Source organism: Thamnophis elegans, chromosome 12, assembly GCF_009769535.1.
Source record: "Thamnophis elegans isolate rThaEle1 chromosome 12, rThaEle1.pri, whole genome shotgun sequence".
NCBI lineage: Eukaryota > Metazoa > Chordata > Lepidosauria > Squamata > Colubridae > Thamnophis > Thamnophis elegans.
In genome coordinates, this window is record NC_045552.1 from 18151108 (window position 1) to 18170979 (window position 19872).

Consider the following 19872-nt stretch of genomic DNA (forward strand, 5'->3'; position numbering starts at 1 on the left):
AAAATTGTTCCAAGTCGGGAAAAAGAAAAGAGACTAAGGGAGAAAGAAGAGAAAGGAAAACAAACCAGGGAAGTTTTGACCATTATTTATTTCCTAGACTTATCTTCATGAGGGACATGCTGGCTCAGTGACTAAGACGCTCAATTTGTCGATCAGAAAGGTTGGCAGTTCGAATCCATAGCACCGCGTAATGGAGTGAGCTCCCATTACTTGTCCCAGCTTCTGCCAACCTAGCAGTTTGAAAGCATGTAAAAATTCAAGTAGAAAAATAGGGACCACCTTTGTTGGGAAAGTAACAGCGTTCCATGCGCCTTTGCCATTTAGTCATGCGGTCACATGACCACAGAGACGTCTTCAGACAGCGCTGGCTTTTCAGCTTTCAAACGGAGATTAGCACCACCCCCTAGAGTCAGAAACAACTAGCACATATGCGAGGGGAACCTTTACCTTTAGACTTCTCTTCCTTCTAGTCAGAAGGAACATTTGAATGGACTTTCCACTTAAAACAATGCAAACTGAGAAATGCATAAAGTACAAAGATTAAAAGGAGAGAAATGGGCAGGGGAAACAAGGAGTCATTCTGAGGCAACAAGCATCTTATTTGCAAAAGGACAGCTCGCTATTTTAAAGGGCTCCTTATCTGAAATCTGCTTTATTTTTATTTTTTTTAAGTCAGCAAGAAAGGAAATTAGAAGTCTTGACAATGTTCTAACTGAGAGCCAGTTGGCTGTGTTGGAAGTTTGTCTGCATGAAATAATGCGTTTCTGTTTAAATCACTCTTAAGTTTTTTCCACTCTGTGCTTGCAGACAATTCAAATCAGTGTCTTGTTTTGCCTGGTTTTGGGAGGAAATGCTCATTACTTGAAGAGTGGATAGGCAGAGAGGCTGGCATGCAGGCCTTGCTGTTTGCTTCCACCACCCCCACATCAAAAAGAAGTGGGAAATCTGTATTCTTTAAATCCCATGTTAAATATTAAGATTTTATTTTCAAAAACACACACACACACACACACACACACACACACACACACACACACACTATGATGAAGGGTAGACTCGGTTCTGACTGAGGCTTCCCGAGAGCATGAAGCAAACTCCTTGTCCCGACAAAAACCCCTTTTATTAATTTCCTGTGAATTCTGCTCATTCACATCCAGCAAAGTCTTTCAAGGGAGGATTTACAGTCACAGACCTTCTCTGACCTGGAGAGCTGCCAAGCTGATATCTGCAAAACTTGGCAAGGAGTCTCGGAGACTCACGAACTAATTAAGTGAACTACTTGTCTCCTGCAAACTCCACTCCCCCTTTGCTCCTCTTTTATTTCCTCTGGGAGGGGCCATTCATCGTCCACCTGTGGCCTTACTCCCAAGTCGACCCCTGTTCTTTAGCTGTTTCCTTTGTCTGGCAACTCTGCGCATGCGCACACTGGGAACAGGCTCCAGCTGTTCATCTGCCTCACTGATGTCTGATTCCGAAGGCAGCTGATAACTGTCAGACAGCTCTGGCCCCCTCTCTGCCTCCAACACAGAGCCCTCATCAGAGCCTTCCACAGACTCCAGGACTGCCCCATGTTCCTCCCCAACCTCCTCATTGTCCGAATCTGCTGCCCACAACAAACCCACTCTATCCACTTCTAGATGTAATGACCATTATGTTCCCATTTGCTCAGCTACCCAAGAGTCTTAATTTAGAGCCCTAGATAACCATTTCAAGTTGAAACGTTGCTTTCCGGAAAAAGTGCTAATCAAAGCTGGACAATGAGCCCCACAGAGAAAGAAAAACGGAGGCGTTATCATTCCATTGCCCGGTGCTCTGACTTGGATGATGCAATAGGGAGGCCTGGAGTATTTCTTGTGAATTCCCGCTGACATCAAGGGCTTTCCCCATGGGCTCTCTCCATAAGAGGAGGTGTTTCAGCAGTCAGTGTGCTGTGTAAAGGCCTGCAGATTTTCCCTTGCCTCCCTCCCGGTGTTCTTCTCCATAAGAGGCAAGGTGGACAAGCCAAAAGAGAGAACCACCTCCTTCCTTGGCAGCCTGGTGCATTCCATTGTGCTCTCTCATGGACCAATATAGCCCATCACTTCACTCTGTCAGGCTCGGCCAATGGATCAGGCTTGTGTTGAAAGCCCATGCTCAAAACCTTGAACTCAATGTGGCTTCTGGGTTGCGGTTACTCTATCCCTTCACCCTGGATCAGGTGCCATTGAATCCATTGTGCAATAGAAGCAACGGCTGAATGTACTAGATGGCCAAAGTACTCCTTGTACCTTTATGTCTTTCCCCTTCTCGGGGTCCTGTTGGATTCTGCTTTGCCCTGGGATGACAAGCCTTGCCTTTTGCTTCTTGCCTGTTGCCTTTGCCTGTTGCCTGTTGCCTGTTGCCTTTGCCTGTTGCCTTTGCTTCCTGCCTCCTGCCTCTTACAATACAATAGCAGAGTTGGAAGGGACCTTGGAGGTCTTCTAGTCCAACCCCCTGCCTAGAAAGGAAACCCTATACCCTTTCAGACAAATGGCTATCCAACATCTTCTTAAAGACTTCCAGTGTTGGGGCATTCACAACTGCTGGAGGCAAGCTGTTCCACTGATTCATTGTTCTAACTGTCAGGAAATTTCACCTCATTTCTAAGTTGCTTCTCTCCTTGATTAGTTTTCACCCATTGCTTCTTGTCCTGCCCTCAGGTGCTTTGGAGAATAGCTTGACTCCCTCTTCTTTGTGGCAGCCTCTCAAATACTGGAACACTGCTATTATGAGGAGCCGAGGTGGCGCAGTGGTTAAATGCAGCACTGCAGGCTACTGCTAGATCAGCAGTTCAGCGGTTCAAATCTCACCGGCTCAGGGTTGACTCAGCCTTCCATCCTTCCGAGGTGGGTAAAATGAGGACCCAGATTGTTGGGGGCAATATGCTGACTCTCTGTAAACCGCTTAGAGAGGGCTGAAAGCCCTATGAAGCGGTATATAAGTCTACTGCTATTGCTATTGCTATCATGTCTTCCCTAGTACTTCTTTTCCTCAAACTAGACATAACCACTCCCTGCAACTGTTCTTCATATGTTTCAGCCTCCAGTCCCCTAATCATCTTTGTTGCTCTTCTCTGCACTCTTTCTAGAGTCTCCACATCTTTTCTACATCATGGCAACCAAAACTGAATGCAGTATTCCAAGTGTGGCCTTACCAAGACATTATAAAGTGGTATTAACACTTCACATGATCTTGATTCTATCCCTCAGTTTATGCAGCCGAGAACTGTGTTGGCTTTTTTGGCAGCTGCTGCACACTGCTGGCTCATATTTAAATGGTTGTCCACTAGGACTCCAAGATCCCTCTCACAGTTACTACTGTTGAGCAAGGTACCACCTGTACTGTACCTGTGCATTTCATTTTTGTTGCCTAAATGTAGAACCTTACTCTTTTCACCATTGAATTTCATTTTATTAGATAGTGCCCAATGTTCAAGATACAGCTTTCTGTATCTTTAGCCTATCTTATGGAGTGTTGGCTATTCCTGCCAGATTGGTGTCATCTGCAAATTTGATGAGTTCCCCATTCATTCCCTCATCCAAAACATTGATGAAGATGTTGAAGAGTACTGGGCCCAAAACAGATCCTTGGGGTACTCCACTACATACTTCCCTCCATGAAGATGCAGTTCCATTGAGGAGTACACGTTGAGTGCGGTTGGTCAGCCAGTTACAAATCCATCTGGTGGTGATGCTGTCTAACCCACATTCTTCTACTTTATCTAGTAGTAGGTTATGGTCTGCCTTATCAAATGCCTTATTGAAGTCTAAGTAAACTATATCAATGACATTCCTCTGGTCCACTAATTTTGTCACATTATCAAAGGATGCAATAACATTAGTCTGGCATGATCTGTTTTTGACAAACCCATGTTGGCTTTTGGCTATTACTTTGTTTGCTTCGAGGTGTTCGCTAATTCTTTGCTTGATGATCTTTTCCAGAATCTTTCCTGCTATTGAGGTCAGGCTGATAGGTCTGTAGTTTCCTGGATCTGTTTTTTTCCCCTTTTTTCAAGATGGAAACCACATCAGCTCTTTTCCAATCCTCTGGTAGTTCCCCGGTGCTCCAGGATCTCTGAAAGATATAGTTCAGTGGTTCTGAGATCTTGTCTGCCAGTTCCTTCAGAACCCTGGGGTGTAATCCATCTGGTCCTGGTGATTTGAACTCGTCTAGGGTAGACAGGTGCTCACTTACCATTTTCTTCCCTCTTGCCTTTTGCCTCCTGCCTCTTGCCTCGCTTTGCTTTGCCTTTTCTAGATACCAGGGAATTGGACATGTCATCACCAAAGGTATTTTGGGTGAAAGCACTGAGATCCTACCACATCTCAGATAGGTTCATTGGCTTAGCAGTCCCATAAAGATGCTATGATTTGATTGGGGAAATAGAGGCATCTTCTTCCTTGCCAGAGGAAAAGAAGGTGACTGTGTCAGAACAAATGCTTTGAGCATTCTGGTGCAGTTAGTGAATATTCTTTTGATATTGTCTCAAAAAGTGCAGGACTTGTTTGGAGGAACCCAAAGATGTTTGTGATGACATGATGATTTTCTTTTCATCTGTCACACCTCAGGTGTCCCAAAGATGATGATGAACTTTCAGAAAGCATAGCTTAATAGCCTTAAAAGCTTAATAATGGGCTTAACAAGCCATTTCCAGTGTAAGAGAATTATGCTCATTACATTTATTGATTGATTAAATGTATATCCCCTCTCTCGTTGAGAAGCTCAGGGTGGCATACAGAATGTTCTCTCTAGTTTTTCCTCACAGCAATATCCCAGTAAGGGAGGCTGGGTTGAGTGGAAAGGATTGGTCCAAAGGTCCCCAGGAGTTTCCATGGCTAAGGGTGATCTAGAACAAGTCTCCTTGATGCCAGCACAATGTGTGTGTGTGTGTGTGTGTGTGTGTGTGTGTGTGTGTGTGTGTGTGTGTGTTTGTTTGTTTGTTTTGTCAAACATGTACCGGTTACGGTATAATTATAAACATGGACATGAACACAGGAAATGGGTATGAATAAATGGGGACAGTAGGACAGTGACGGTAGGCACACTGGGGTGCTTAAGCATGCCCCTTTTATGGACCTCTTAGGAAAGGGGTGAGGTCCACACTGGACAGTTTAAGGTTAAAGTTTGGGGGTTTGAGACTGTGACAACAGATTCGGGAAGTGCATTCCGGGCATTGACCACTCTGTTGCTGAAGTCATATTTTCTGCAATCGAATTGGGACTGGTTTACCTTGAGTTTGTATCTGTTGTTTGCCCCTGTATTATTGAGGTCAAAGCTGAAGTAGTCATTGATAGGTAGGACGTTGTAGCAGACAATTTTGTGTACTATGTTTAGGTCAAACCGTAGGCGGCGTAATTCTAGGTTGGCCAAGCCCAAAATTTCAAGCCTGGTGGCGTAAGGTGGTGAAGATAAGTCCTTCCAATATCCAATCCTGTGGTCTATATTAGGATATTAAGGCTATGTAGTGCTTTTGATGCAAAGAGGAAAGAGAGGATTGCAGCATCTGGAATCTGTCAGGAGATTCTTAGGAAATTTCCAAGTGAAGAATTATTCAAAAGAGAATGTGTATGGGGGCGTGTTTATGACATCAATGTTTGTCCTTTCACTTGATAGCTGCCCCAATGGATTGCAGCTTTCTTCATTTTGGATACCTTTCAGAAGTTTGGACTTCAGCTCCCAAACTTCAGTGCAATTGGCATGCTGGTTGGGGAATTCTGGAAGTTGAAATCTACTGGTCTGGAAGCTTCCCTGGTTGACTACATCAAGTTATCCCCAATGTCTGATGACATGTTCTGATGGAACTGAGACAATGTACATTGTCAGGACAACCACCATGTGATTATGTGGCCAGATGAACATATTACAACAGGCAGCAGAAGTAGCCTGCAGTACTGCATTCTAACCACTGCACCACTACTCACAAATGCTCACAGTTTCCCAGTTGGTACTATGGTTGAGTCTGACCATGTGTTGTGCAATTAAGGAGTTTCCTTCGTGTCTTCTGACACGAATGCACTCTGCTAGCCTTTTGTTTATTCTATGTCAGAGGTGGTATTCAGCCGGTTCACACGGGTTGAAGCGAACCGGTAGCAGAAATTTTGAATAGTTCGGAGAACCAGCAAATACCACCTCTGGTTGGCCCCACCCTCCTGCCCCCGTTGTTCCCTATCCTATATTCCCTTGTTTTTTTAGCTCAGCTGACTCACGTGGCAGAGCGGATTGCCGCACCTCAGCTGAGCTAAAAAACTTGCATGCAAGAAATAAACCCAGATTTAATTCTTGGCATCTGCAGGGTGGCTTGAAAAGATGCTCATTTGAAATCTTGGAGAGCTCAATGGTATTTTAGCCCTCTACCCTTTGAGGGTAGGGACCCAAGGATGTGGTGGGTCTGTGGCTAAGATGCTGAGCTTATCGATCAGAAACCTGAGCAGTTCTGCGGTTCGAATCCCTAGTGCCACATAACAGAGTGAGCTCCCATTACTTGTCCCAGCTTCTGCCAAACTAGCAGTTCAAAAGCACGTAAAAATGCAAGTAGAAAAATAGGGATCACCTTGGGTGGGAAGGTAACAGCGTTCCTTGCTGTTGAGTCACCACAGCTCAGCTCACCAGTGTTGAAACCGAGGGCAGTCTTTGAGTGCTGCGCATGCTCGAAGCATGAAAATGTGTACGAAGCGCAGTCTCACACAGAATTGGTAGGAAAAGATTTGGAATCCCCCCACTGTACTATGTAGTGGCTGTTATAGTCCTTACACTGATAGAAAGATACAGAGAATTGGAAAAGAGCATGAGTTTCTGGCTGGAACATTGAGTACATGTCAACATTTATTGTCCACTTACTTAAAGGTTAACGATGACACACAGAATATACACAAACAATAACTGTTTTCCTTGGCTTTCACCCTGTCCAGTGTGTGCAGCTTGAAGTTAATGAAGTCCTCGTATTGTTTACCATCCATGTTGACAGAAAGGCTATATTCCCAGCTTTCTATTTAAAAGAAATTAGAAGTGCACTTGTGAAAAGATTTCTGTATTTATATATTCAATTTCTTCTGTTTATAAGTATTTTACCAAGGAAAACTCACCACCTTCTGTTCCGGGTAGAGTAGCTTTGCTAGAAATTCTTCCAGTTCTTAATTGCGTCAATTTCTAAACTACATCTGCAGAGGAGCTTTGTGATTAGCTTTAATTTGTCTGTTTGTGCCACAAATTTAATCAGATTACAGGAAGTTCTCTATTTACGACCACAGGTAAAGGTAACGATTCCCCTCGCATGTATATGCTAGTCGTTCCCAACTCTAGGGGGTGGTGCTTATTTCCGTTTCAAAGCCAAAGAGCCAGCGCTGTCCGAAGACGTCTCAGTGGTCATGTGGCTGGCATGGCTAAACGCTGAAGGCGCACAGAACACTGTTACCTTCCCACTACTTGCATTTTTTACATGCTTTCGAACTGCTAGGTTGGCAGAAGCTGGGACAGGTAATGGGAGCTCACTCCGTTACACGGTGCTAGGGATCCGAACCATTGAACTGTTGACCTTTCTGATCGACAAGCTCAGCATCATAGCCACTGAGTGAATAGTGAACTTTTTTCAGTCCCTTTGTATCTTCAAATAGTTACTAAACAAATGTAAGTTGAGGACTACCTATATTAGAAATCCAGCAGATATTCACATAATATGCAGCTTCAATGTTGACTTGTTTTGGATGGGTTGCTTCATATAGGACAGTGTTTCTCAATCTTGGCAACTTTACGATGTGTGGACTTCAGCTCCCAGAATTCCCCATCCAGAATTAAAGTCCACACATCTTAAAAACACCAAGGTTGAGAATCACGGCTGTAGCGGGTGAAGCCAGTCCATTTGACTAGCGTAGATAAGATGTAAAATATGTAAATTGTAAAAGCATGGAAAATAAGAAATTAGATGGACATTTTTTTAGCCTTACCTCTTAAGTTTAAATCCATCAGTTAAGAAATTTGTGAGAAAGAAATTCAAATAAAGCACACTCATCATGAGGATCATCATTTGTTTCCAGGATTTTGTACTCTAACCCCCTTTTCCCAGAATTAAATCTAATTAAGGAGCTTTTGGGAGAATCTTGTTTTCTTCTTTATGCCATAGTTTTATTTATTCATTTGAATTATGTAGCCACCCATTCTATACACACGACTCTGGGCAGCGCACAGAGAAAACTCTACAAAAACAACCAAAATTATAACAAGAATCTCAAAACCCACTAATAATAACTATTAGTCTATTATTTTAAAAAAGGGGTTTAACAACCTGCTTTCTACATAAACCTGTTTTCTAAATAGCCACAATAGGACAATTTCTGAATTGTCACAACCAAAGGGAGAATGACCCAAGGTTAAAAATAATTAAGGCTTTTGATGTTGTGCAAATGCAGCCATTTGGCCCATATCAAATCTGAGCGGGCATTTGGTATTAACCAAGTGTATAATTCAATATATTATTGCACAAAATTAAAAACAGGTTGATTCAGCAGTCAGAAATAGGTTGATTCTGTAGTTCAGATATTTTTCCTCTTTAAAAAAAAAGATATACCCCTTTGTATCTCCTGATAGGTAGTCCTGGGCCTTTTACCCATGATTTCAGCCCAGCTCTAAAAAAACCGGAAACTAAGCTGTTTTGGATCTTCCTACTCCAGTAAGACCTTGATAAGAATGGAAAACACAGGAAATGCAGTCATCATATATAAATAATTCTATATAAGCTCAATAAAGTTTGTAGTTCAATTAGTTGCATATTACTTCCTTGACTAAACTTTTGGTTTTTAGACTAGCTGACCCTCCTGCTTAGATATTTGCAGTAAGGCCTTTTGTTGGTTCTTGTTTCTCCCTCTTTACTCATGTGTACTTACCATTGATTGATTGATTGATTACAAACCTTCGAGTCAATGTCAGCTCTTAAAACTCACGTAGACAGATTTTCTGCATGATGATCTATCCTTAGCCTCACTCACTCACTTGACGCCTCTTCACCCAACGTGGGTATAGGCGACTTCCATGGAAAGTTATGGCGATCCATGGAAGCTGTTTCGGCTGGATATACCCAAGGGGACGCCAGTCCCAAGGGTCGACAGAGCCCGATTGGTGGGAACAGGGGGCACCACGTGAAGGCCGGGTTGTCGTTTGATAGTTGAGAGGCTATATTTGGCGCATCAACTATCCTTGCCCCCCATCCTTAGCCTAGTCTTTCAGATCTTCCATCAGTGGACCTATCATCTCCTCCTCCTTCTTTTTCTTCTTTGTGTGTATGTTCCAGCATAACTCTTGAAATGCCTCGAGCAATTTCAACCAAACTTGGTACAAAGATGACTTACTCTCTGGAAACAAATACTGTGGGGATAAGACACCCATAACACCCCTAGGGGTGTGTGTTCTGTTAAGATACAGCCTGTTATGCCTTAAAATGGCTTCTACTGTACTGCCTTAAAATGGCTTCTACTATACAGCACAGTGGAATTGCCATGGAAACAGCTTCACAATACTCCACAAGGGGGCTCCCTCTGGTAAGGGGGAAAATCTAACATTAGAAATTATCTTTGGTCCGGACATTTGTGAATGTCTAATACAAGATTGGGATAAACAAATACCTGGGCAACACCAGGTTAACAGCTAGTAGACTATAAAATAGAGGTGCACTTAGCTTTACTTTCACAGAATGTGGGACTGAAGTCAAAGTCAGAATCTCTAGGGAATTCATTCATTCATTGCATTCCATTTCTATGGCTGCCCACCTCAACCAAGTGATTCTGAGCAATTTACAGTTCTAAAATTAACTACTGTTTTATCCAATCGGAGTCAATATTCTATGTGAGACATGCTGGATCTAGCCAGCAAATGAGGAATTATCTAGGAGCTAAGCTCATTGACTTTACATGGCATTACAAAAATGTAGTCTGGTTTTTACCAGTTCTACCTGTATATAATGGGCAAAGCCAGAAAATCTGAATTGTCCTCTCTACAAGCTTCTCTGCATGGGATCAGCTTATGAGATCCTGTCCAGAGCACTATAGGTAACATTAAGAGGACGATTCAGATGTTGTATGTAAGGAGATAATAAAAACTAAAACAACCAAGAAATAGACTTAGGCAATCAGCTTCATGAATGCACAAGATGCAAGCTATTTTTGGAAGTTAAATTGGATTTAAGAGGATCCTTTAGGAACAAGAACAAGGTAAGTTTAGAAAAATGTCCTGTGGAACATATGGAAAGAAAGGGTTAAAGAAAGAAAGCTCAGAATCTTACTTACTTCACATTAACATTATCAATAGGTATTCCTTAAGTTTAGCCAAGATCATGAATTTCCAGGGATTAGCTCAGAGCAGTCAGTGTTATAAAAACATAGACTGGAAGGGGATTTAAGAAATACTCCACCTAATCCAAAGGTATACAACTTTTCCTGGGCCAAGAATCACATTTGAGTGGCATACCTTGAGAAGGGCCCACAAAAGTTAAATGAAAATTAAAGTTATTTCATTTGCCTTCAAATTGAGTAAATGAAATTACGTATAATTAACACGAGCACTCCTCTGCCCTGCCTTTCCAAATTTCTCCCTGCTGTCACATTAAGAACATCTGATGTGTCAGCTGTGATGGGACCAGCTGCCATCACGAACTGACCATAGGCTGAGGTGGCAGCAGTTGATAGGGATTGGATTTAAGACAGGGGTGGGTTCTGGCAGGCACCATTGCTGGTTTGCTCATGGGCGTGCAGAGCGCGCTTGCACAATGCAATAAAATTTGTTCTGCGCATGCGCAGAAACAGAAAACAAAATGGCAGCGCCTATGGCGCTACCCAGAGAACCCGTTTAGGGCTGGGTCACTGCCGGTTCCAGTGACCCAGGCCACCAAACTACTAACAGTTCAGCTGAATGGTCCAAACCGGTAGGAACCCATCACTGTTTAAGACAACTGAAGGGCAGCATCCATCCATGCATCCATCCACCCTTGTCCTAGGAATGAACATTCCATCACTAGTTCTCATCCAACAGTGAGGTTGTCACCCATAAGTGAGTCACCAAAAAGGCAAGCTATAGACCATCATGGTAGACACCAAGTATGTAATCTAAAAAAGGTTGTCATTCATTATTTTTAAACAATGCATACGTGCATCCTTTAAAGGGCTAAGATTAGAAAGGCCGAAAATTACTGCTGGCATAGCCATTCCGTTTGTCATCCTAGTAAAAAGGTTTCCGGATTAGTCTAAACACCGAGAACTGACTTCAAACATAGAACTGTAGGGCTGGGCCAGGCTATCATCTTAAGCTACTAGACCTGTGGGCAGTTTCCCTAGGTGTCTCCTCAATAGACAAACACGCTTGTTCAGCTCCTTGTCTCTAGTTTGCAAGCAGGAATTAAAGGGAAATTAATCTAGAAAATGTGATGGTTTGGGCAGAAATAAGGAACTCCCAGATCTTGCTGAACTACAGATCCCAGCTGACCTAGCAAAGAATATGGATGCTTGGAGTTGTTCTTCAGCAACATACCATAGACTAGGGGTGTCAAACTGGATCTCTTCGAGGGCCAGATCAGCATTGTAGTTCTCCATGGGCCTGTGGGGGAGGGGAGCAGGGGAGGAGTTGGGATGAATGCCTCCTGCAGCACCTGCTGGCCAAAACAGGGCACACGGAGGCCCCCAAGGCCCGTTTTTGGCTGGCAAAGTGCTGCTGGACACCGAAAATGCATTCCCTCCCTCCCCATGGCTTATTTTGGCTGGCCGGTCCTTTGATATTTCCAGGCAGGCTCCGCGGATTTAGTCCACGGGCCTTGAGTTTGACACCCCTGGCATAGATTATCTGCAATTGGGGTGAGGGATTAATTAACAGTGACTTAATTCTATCTCACTGGAGAAGAGCCTAAGGCTGGGAACGATTAAGGGCAAAAGAAGAAGGGGACGAGAGAGAATGAGGTGGCTGGATGGAGTCACTGAAGCAGTAGGCCTGAGCTTCAATGGACTCCAGAGGATGGTAGAGGACAGGAAGGCCTAGAGGAATATCCATGGGGTCGCAATGGGTCGGACACGACTTTGCAACTAACAACAAATTCTATCTATTTCTCCTTTTTTGTAATTGGTGTTCAAAATTCTTCCTGGCTCTGATCCCGCAACCAAAAGACAGATGCTACTTATTCGATAAATAGTAGACTGGTTGATTTATTAGGTGCTATCAAATTGGTATGGACTTTTAGCAACCCACAGATAAATCATTCTGGAGAAGAACTATCTGCATGGTCCTTGAGAATTGACATTGACTTGATCATTCTGATCTGTCCCCAAACAGTCTTTCAATTGTGCCTGCACTATGGCTGTATTTGAGTCTAACCATCCTGCTGTCAGTCATCCCCTTCTACTTCCTTCTGCCATTATAGACTTCTCCAGCAGGGAAGGTCTTCATATAATGTGTTCTAAGTAGGATAATTTGTGTCTGGTTTATATCATTTGTGCCACAAGCAAAAATTCTGGAATGATTTGTTCGATGATCCATTTGCTTATTTTCTGGGCTCCCAATGGTATTGTTAGAAAGAATTGTTATAGAAGGAATATTGTGTTCTTTGTATGAACATTCACATTTATTTCTGTAGTCTTTAAAAGTTGAGGGCCTAGGCAGAAATTGAATAGATGGGTGAATAGCTGAAAATTGATCACTTAATTTATTCTCTAGCCTGCAGATAAACAAGAGTTGGAGTTGAAGTTTCTTTTAAAATAAAAGTTGACAAGCATTCTAGTTTACCTGTGCCGAAAACAAGATATTTGCAGAAATGAATTCACAGTTAACACTTGAACTTGATGTTAACCCACTCACCAATTTCCTCATCAGTAGCAACCTCCTGCACTGTGGTCTTTCACACATCATGGCTACATAATGCACACATGCCTTGGTTCACCATCACAGCCCTAAAACATGTTCAGTGAGTTCATGCAGCATGCTAAGAAAAACTATCAATCACATTGTGGTTTCTTGTTGTGTGCAAACCAGGCCTTTATCTGTTGGCTTTGGAGCCATTTCCAATCTCGTATACCTGGATACATAACACATATACAAAATTTGTTTATTAATTTGTTTACTTACTACAAGATATATGCCACTTCATTTTTAGACAACTACTGGTATGTGTCTACACATCTGTTTATCTATCTTTTAATAGTGGTAATAAGCTATTAGTCTATAATTAGTCTATCTATTATTCACATACATTAATCTTTTACATTTAGCTGCTCACAATAATATAGCTACAATCCTGTGCACCCTTACCTATGAATAAACCTCGCCTATTTAGACAGGTTTTGAATAAATGTATGTAGAATGGTTTGTACCAAAAATAGATGACCTCAAACTTCATGAGAAATATAATCGGAAAATCCTGGTTCTAACCAGGAATACTTTTAACAGTAAGAAATAAAATCAGGTTCCATTATATAAATTTACTAGCTGATAACCCGGAGTTGCCTGGATATTTATTTATCCTGATCCTATATTAGACAGGAAAAGGAATGTATTATATCTATAGTGTGAAGTCAAAGTAATTCACTATAGATATAATTCATTCCTTTTCATTTCAGTGACCCAGGTATTCAAGAGCTAGTATAATTTCATTAAGAGCAACTGCCTGCAATGTAGAAAATATATCTTCCAGGCAAGATAGAGCTTCAAGAAGAGAAGATCAGAAATTAAGATACAGCTCACAAATTTATCTTGGGACTAATCACAATCCTAATGATTTGCAAGAGGGAAAAAAAATCTAGATGTAAGTTTATGGAATTTCTATATCAATATCATAGCTCGATGTTGCTGACATTAGGACTTCTGGAGTTTCATCTCGTTTAAAAGAAAGTTCGGTTTGTTTATTGAGGGACTGGATCTCAGTGGAGTGCTATTGAGAAAGGACACTTTAAAAAACAGGTAGTCCTCGATTTATAATGGTTTAGTGACCATTCAAAGTTACAACAACACTGAAAGAAGTGACTTATTTCTCACACTTATGACCATTGCAGCATCCCGATGGTCACCTGATCAAAATTCAGACACTGGACAACTGACTCATATTTATGACAAGTGCAGTGTCCCGGGGTCATGTGATCACCTTTTGTAACCTTCTGCCAAGCAAAGTCAATGGGGAAACCAGATTCATTTAATATCCACGTTACTAATTTAACAACTGTAGAGATTCACTTAACAACTGTGGAAAGAAAGGTCGTAAAATGGCGCAAAACTCTCCTAACAAGTGTCTCAGCAACAGAACTTTGGGGTTCAATTGTTGTTAAGTCGAGGACTGTCTGTAGATGGAAATGAAGTTATCCACAATAGCATTTCAACCAGTCTGTTCTCAGTATGACTCAGAGGTGATATTCATCCAGTTCGGACTGGTTCGCTTAAACCGGTAGCGGAAATCGCGGGTGGCCCAGTCCACCTGCCCCGGCTCTATGCCGTCCTATTTAGGCACATTTTTGAGGCTAGGCGCATGTGTGGAAGGCGTTTGTGTGTGCAAAGCGCATGCACAGAAGGCCGGGCGCATGCACTGAAAGTGAGCGGGCGTACGTGCGGCAAACCAGTGGTAACAAAATGTGAAATCCACCACTGGTATGATTTAATTCAAACTCTACCTTATTTGGTGAGATTCACACATTGAGCTAACTTATGACTGTTTGAACTATGGCTCCCAAAATAAGCTGCAGTGAATGTGTGATCACAAATCAAGCCATAAACTATGATTTGTTAGCATGGTGGCTGGGTATGTTTCTTACGCTGAACGAAAACCAAACCAAACCAAACTCATTATTGATTAGTACAATGAGTGATGTGATTCCAGCCAACCTGTATCAGCTATCAAATCTTGGATCCAGTTTCAACACACTTTATATAATCTGGTGATGGGAACATAGTTTCCATGGGAGGATGCCAACACATGGAACATGTAGGTTTCGTGCACCAACTTGAAATCTACTGAGGAGCAGGGAAAGGACATTTCACTAGGACAGCTGTATGAGAAATAAGTAACGTGCAAGATCCCCCAGATTCAGAGCTGCTATGTAAAGTCACAGGGACCTCTTGCTAATTAGGGTAATTTGGACTGATGTTTCAAAAAGGTAAGGACAGATTGTTTCTTCCAAGCTAGGAATTTGGGTCAATTCTTAGGGATGATTTTTATTACTTGGTCATTTTTGTTCATCATAGATCTAATAGTGGTTTTTAGAGAACCCAACCAACTGATGTATGGTTATCTTTATATATAACAGGTAAAGATAAAAGTTTCTCCTGTCAAGTCATGTCCAACTTTAGGGGGTGGTACTCATTTCTCTTTCTTGGCCGAGGGAACCAGCATTGCCTGAAGATGCTTCTGTGCTCATGTGGCCAGTATGGCTGTATGGAACGCAGTTGCCTTCCCACACAAATGGTACCTAGTTATCTACTCGCATTTGCATGCTTTTGAACTGCTAGGTTGGCAGGACCTGAGCTAAGTCCTGGGAGCTCACACTGTCACACTGCAGTGGGATCTCGAACATGGACTGTCAGCTATCCAGTTGACAAACCCAGCGCCTTTAAATGCTGAGCCGTTGCACCCCACCCATCCTTATATATGGTCTTCATTTAAGGTTTGGATTGAATACTAAAGTTTTTTTTTCCCTTAGCATTTTGTGTTTGCCAATTTTTTACAGTTTATAAATATCTCTTTGTATGGTATTTTGTTTTCCTTCCTTTTTTTCCTCTTTCTATTCATTACGACATTTTAAAAAGGAAATTTTATTTATTTATTATCGGTAAAGGTAAGGGCTATTGACAAAAATAGGATTGCCAACATGATCGGCAACATCTGATGATGGATATGGATAGTAGTAGTAGTAGTAGTAGTAGTAGTAGTAGTAGTAGTAGTAGTAGAAGAAGAAGAAGAAGAAGAAGAAGAAGAAGAAGAAGAAAGGTAAAGATTCCCCTTGCACATATGTGCTAGTTGTTCCCTACTCGATGGGGTGGTGCTCATCTCTGTTTCAAACCTGAAGAGCCAGCGCTGTCCAAAGACGTCTCTGTGGTGATGTGGCCAGCATGATTAAATGCCAAAGGCGCACAGAACGCTTTTACCTTCCCACCAAAGGTGGTTCCTATTTTTCTACTTGCATTTTTTACGTGCTTTCGAACTGCTAGGTTGGCAGAAGCTGGGACAAGTAATGGGAGCTCACTCCGTTACGTGGCCCTAGGGATTCAAACCCCCAAACTGCCAACCTTTCTAATCAACAAGCTCAACGTCTTAGCCACTGAGCCACCGTATTCCTTATTTATTAATTATAATAAATGTATTATTTATTATTTTTAAAAATGGTATCCAACACACCTTTCTATTCTCCCTACTACAACAGCCCTATGAGGTGGGTTGGCTTGGGTTGAGAGAGAGACAAACTGGCCAAAAGTTACCCAGCTGCCTTTCATGGTTAAGGCAGGATTTGAACTCCTGGTCTCCCACTTTCTAGCCTAGTGACTTAACCAATCTATCATAAACCTGCCTGGTTCACTGTAGATATGCAGTTAAGAACGGATAGGCAGCCCACATCTGAACAATATAATGAATACATTAAAATATTAGTGGGTTGCTGCGAAGGAGGCTACAATTCGCTTTTAATTCACTTTTAAAAAAATATTAGCACTACCAAAATGATTCCCCGGTCACCAGCTGTGTGTCAAGGAAGACAAGGGCACCCCCTTGTGGATGAGAGCATTGAAACAAAACAGAAGTCTATTTTAATTGTCTTTTCTAGAGTTAGGACAACATAATATCCTCCAGATGTTTAGATTTCAGATCTCAGTCATCCTGTCCAAGTGAACTCTAGTCCAATTTTCTTTACAGGAGAGCAGATTAAGGAATAATCATTCCTTAATTAGTATTATTTTTTCTTTGTGAAGTTCATTTAGTGCTAAGTCTAACCCTCAAAATTACAGATACCGTACTGCTGTTAAGCTGCCTTGTGGCTGAATTTCTGCCACCTGTAACTTGCTATTTGAGGAAAATGATATCACTGTTCCCCCTTGGGGAAAGGACAAATGATATTCCCAAAGCAATTGAGGCATACAGAGCATGGGCTGTAGGGGCCATCTGAATTGCCAAATTGTCTTTTGGCAACTCAACAGTCCCTTTTCAGTAACAAAGGCTAAAAATTGTTCAGTGTTACTTCCAATTTATAAATGGCTTGCTTATAGAAGTAGGTTATGTACAGAGTATTGCAACAAAATAGAGTCATCCTTTATTGAAACTGTTGTATAAAACCACACCTACAAAATTATATATATGTAAGACAAACCATTGCCTATATACAGGTGGTTCTTGGATTATGGCTACTCATTCAGGCAAATGTTCCACCTTCAACGATGCCGAACATGTAGTACTTACAATCAGTCCTCCAAGTTCTGGCCATTCCATCATCCACCTCAGAGGGCTGCTCCCAGTTCGGCCTGGTTCAGCCAAACCGGTAGTGGCAGTGGCGGGAGGTTCCGCCCACCTACCTGGGCACTTCTGTGCATGCGCAGAAGCATTGCGCAAGTGCACAAGTGCACAAGCATGAGAGTACGAGCATGAGAGCACGAGCGAACCAGTAGCACCAGGATTTGAAACCCACCTCTAATCCACCCGATCACATGATCACAGTTCAGGAGCTTGGCAATCAGCTCGCATTTATGGTTACAAGATCACAATCTTCAACATTCCTTGCTGGCTTTCCACAAGCAAAGTCGATGGGGAAGCCAGCAGGAAATTGGAAGTTGTGTTATGTGAAGTCTTTATGGTCCATGGTGATTTGCTTAATGCTGGCAACTGGGATTGTTGAATTGCGGACACTAAGTGATATGGTCACATGACATCATGTTTTACAACCGTGTCACTTAGCAACTGCAAGTCCCAATTGCCATCATATCCCAAGGACTGCCTGTAATTTGTGCTATTGTTGTATTGCTTTGTTTTTTACTTTTCTTGATTATTTTCCTCCTTGTTCTGCTTTATTAAATAAAGCCACCCATCCACCTACTCACCCAGCAGCCCTATAATTGTTGGAGCTCTTTCTTAAAAACTGCAGGGTAATCTCTTCACAAAACTGAATGTGTTTTTTAAAAGTTTGTGTTGTTGTTTTTTTACAAAAATCCATCACATATCTAGAGAAAAAAATCCCTGGAAACACCAGTTGTGTCTATAAACATGGCAAAGCCCTGCTCATCTTGCATTATACCTCGGCCTTTCCTCCCACTTGTTAGGTGTAGCTACTCAATTTAACTTTGCCCAACTATGAGATACGTCACAGTGCCAACTACCAAGCCAGAAGTTGGTTTAAGCCAACTGCCGAGTTCACAGCCATTGGGTGGAGCAGAGCAATGGCTGAGACACTATGATTTAACTTTTGATACAGTGAGTAGAATAATAATATTCATTTAATGCAGCTGAAGTAAACAAATATCATCCATCCATCCATTCACTGATTTTTTTTTAACTTTATGTTTCCTGCTAGAGCATACGGTGTCTTACTTAGATGGTGGAGCTGATTTGGGGGACAGGGAAGAATGGAGTGAGCCGTTAAGGCGTAGTCTTGCAGAAAAGCTCACGCAGTCCTGAGATGAAAGCCTCCAAACAATCCCATCTTCATTTCATTTAAGATGGAACAAAAAGAAACTTGGATAAGCTTTCAGGCTTATCTGCTAGGCTACCATCTGCAATGAAGAACGAAGCTGCAAACTCTCCCATGCCTGCTTCTTGATCTTGCCAGAATAACGGAGTTGGAAGGGGTTTTGCAGGCCTTCTAGTCCAACCCCTGCTCAAGCAGGAAACCCTATGCCCATGATGGCGAACCTATGCCACGCACGCCAGTGGTGGCATGCAGAGCCCTTTCTATGGGCATGCACACTGGGCATCTGGTCCTCGTGCATGCTAAAGTGCCTGAAACCCCAAGACCAGCTGGCCACTGCGTATGCGGCAAAGCTGGTCTTTGGGTTTCTGGCACTCCGGCGTGCACGAAAACCAACTGGCGCGCCTGAAAACCGAAGAGCAGGTAGCCGGTGCGCATGCGCCAAATCTGGTCTTCGAGTTCCCGGTGCTCTGGGAAAAGGTTCGCCATCACTGCCCTCTACCGTTTCAGACAAATGGTTGTCCAAACTCTTCTTAAAAGCCTCCCGTGTTGGAGCACTCACAACATCCGGAGGCAAGTCATTCCACTGATTTAATTGTTCTGTCAGCCTACCTCAAAAAGACTGACCCACACAGAGATCTCCCTCCATTTTAGTGCAATCTTGTCAGCTACATTTGGGGTGGGACGGTAAGTAGACTGTCTGAAAGTCATCTAGTGCAGGGGTCTCCAACCTTGGCAACTTTAAGACTGGTGGACTTCGACTCTCAGAATTCCTCAGCCAGCTGGCTGAGGAATTCTGAGAGTCGAAGTCCACCAGTCTTAAAGTTGCCAAGGTTGGAGACCCCTAATCTAGTGATTGTAAGACTGAGAGAGAAACTGAGCCTCTTATCTCCCTACTCCTCGTCCCACACGTTCACCACCCTCCAGAATTTTCCTGCGGGCTGCAAGGCCCCAGACTTCAAAGGACCCAAGCCAATTAAGGGAAGCCATATGCTAAATAAATAATAAGGGAAGAGAAAATGGGGTGATCTCAGTCTCCGTGTAAGGGGAAGTGGAAAGAAGGCGAGAGCTGGAATCGATCTTTTACCAGTGAATCTTCCAAGGTCTGGATCTAAAGAACAGATCCTGAGCTGAACATAAACCTCCCATCTTCAATCAGAATACAATGAACCTGTCTCTTTGTTCAGACTTCCAAAAACAAGCCTCTTCAAGCTGAGAAAACTGAATCTTGTCTTACCCGCTG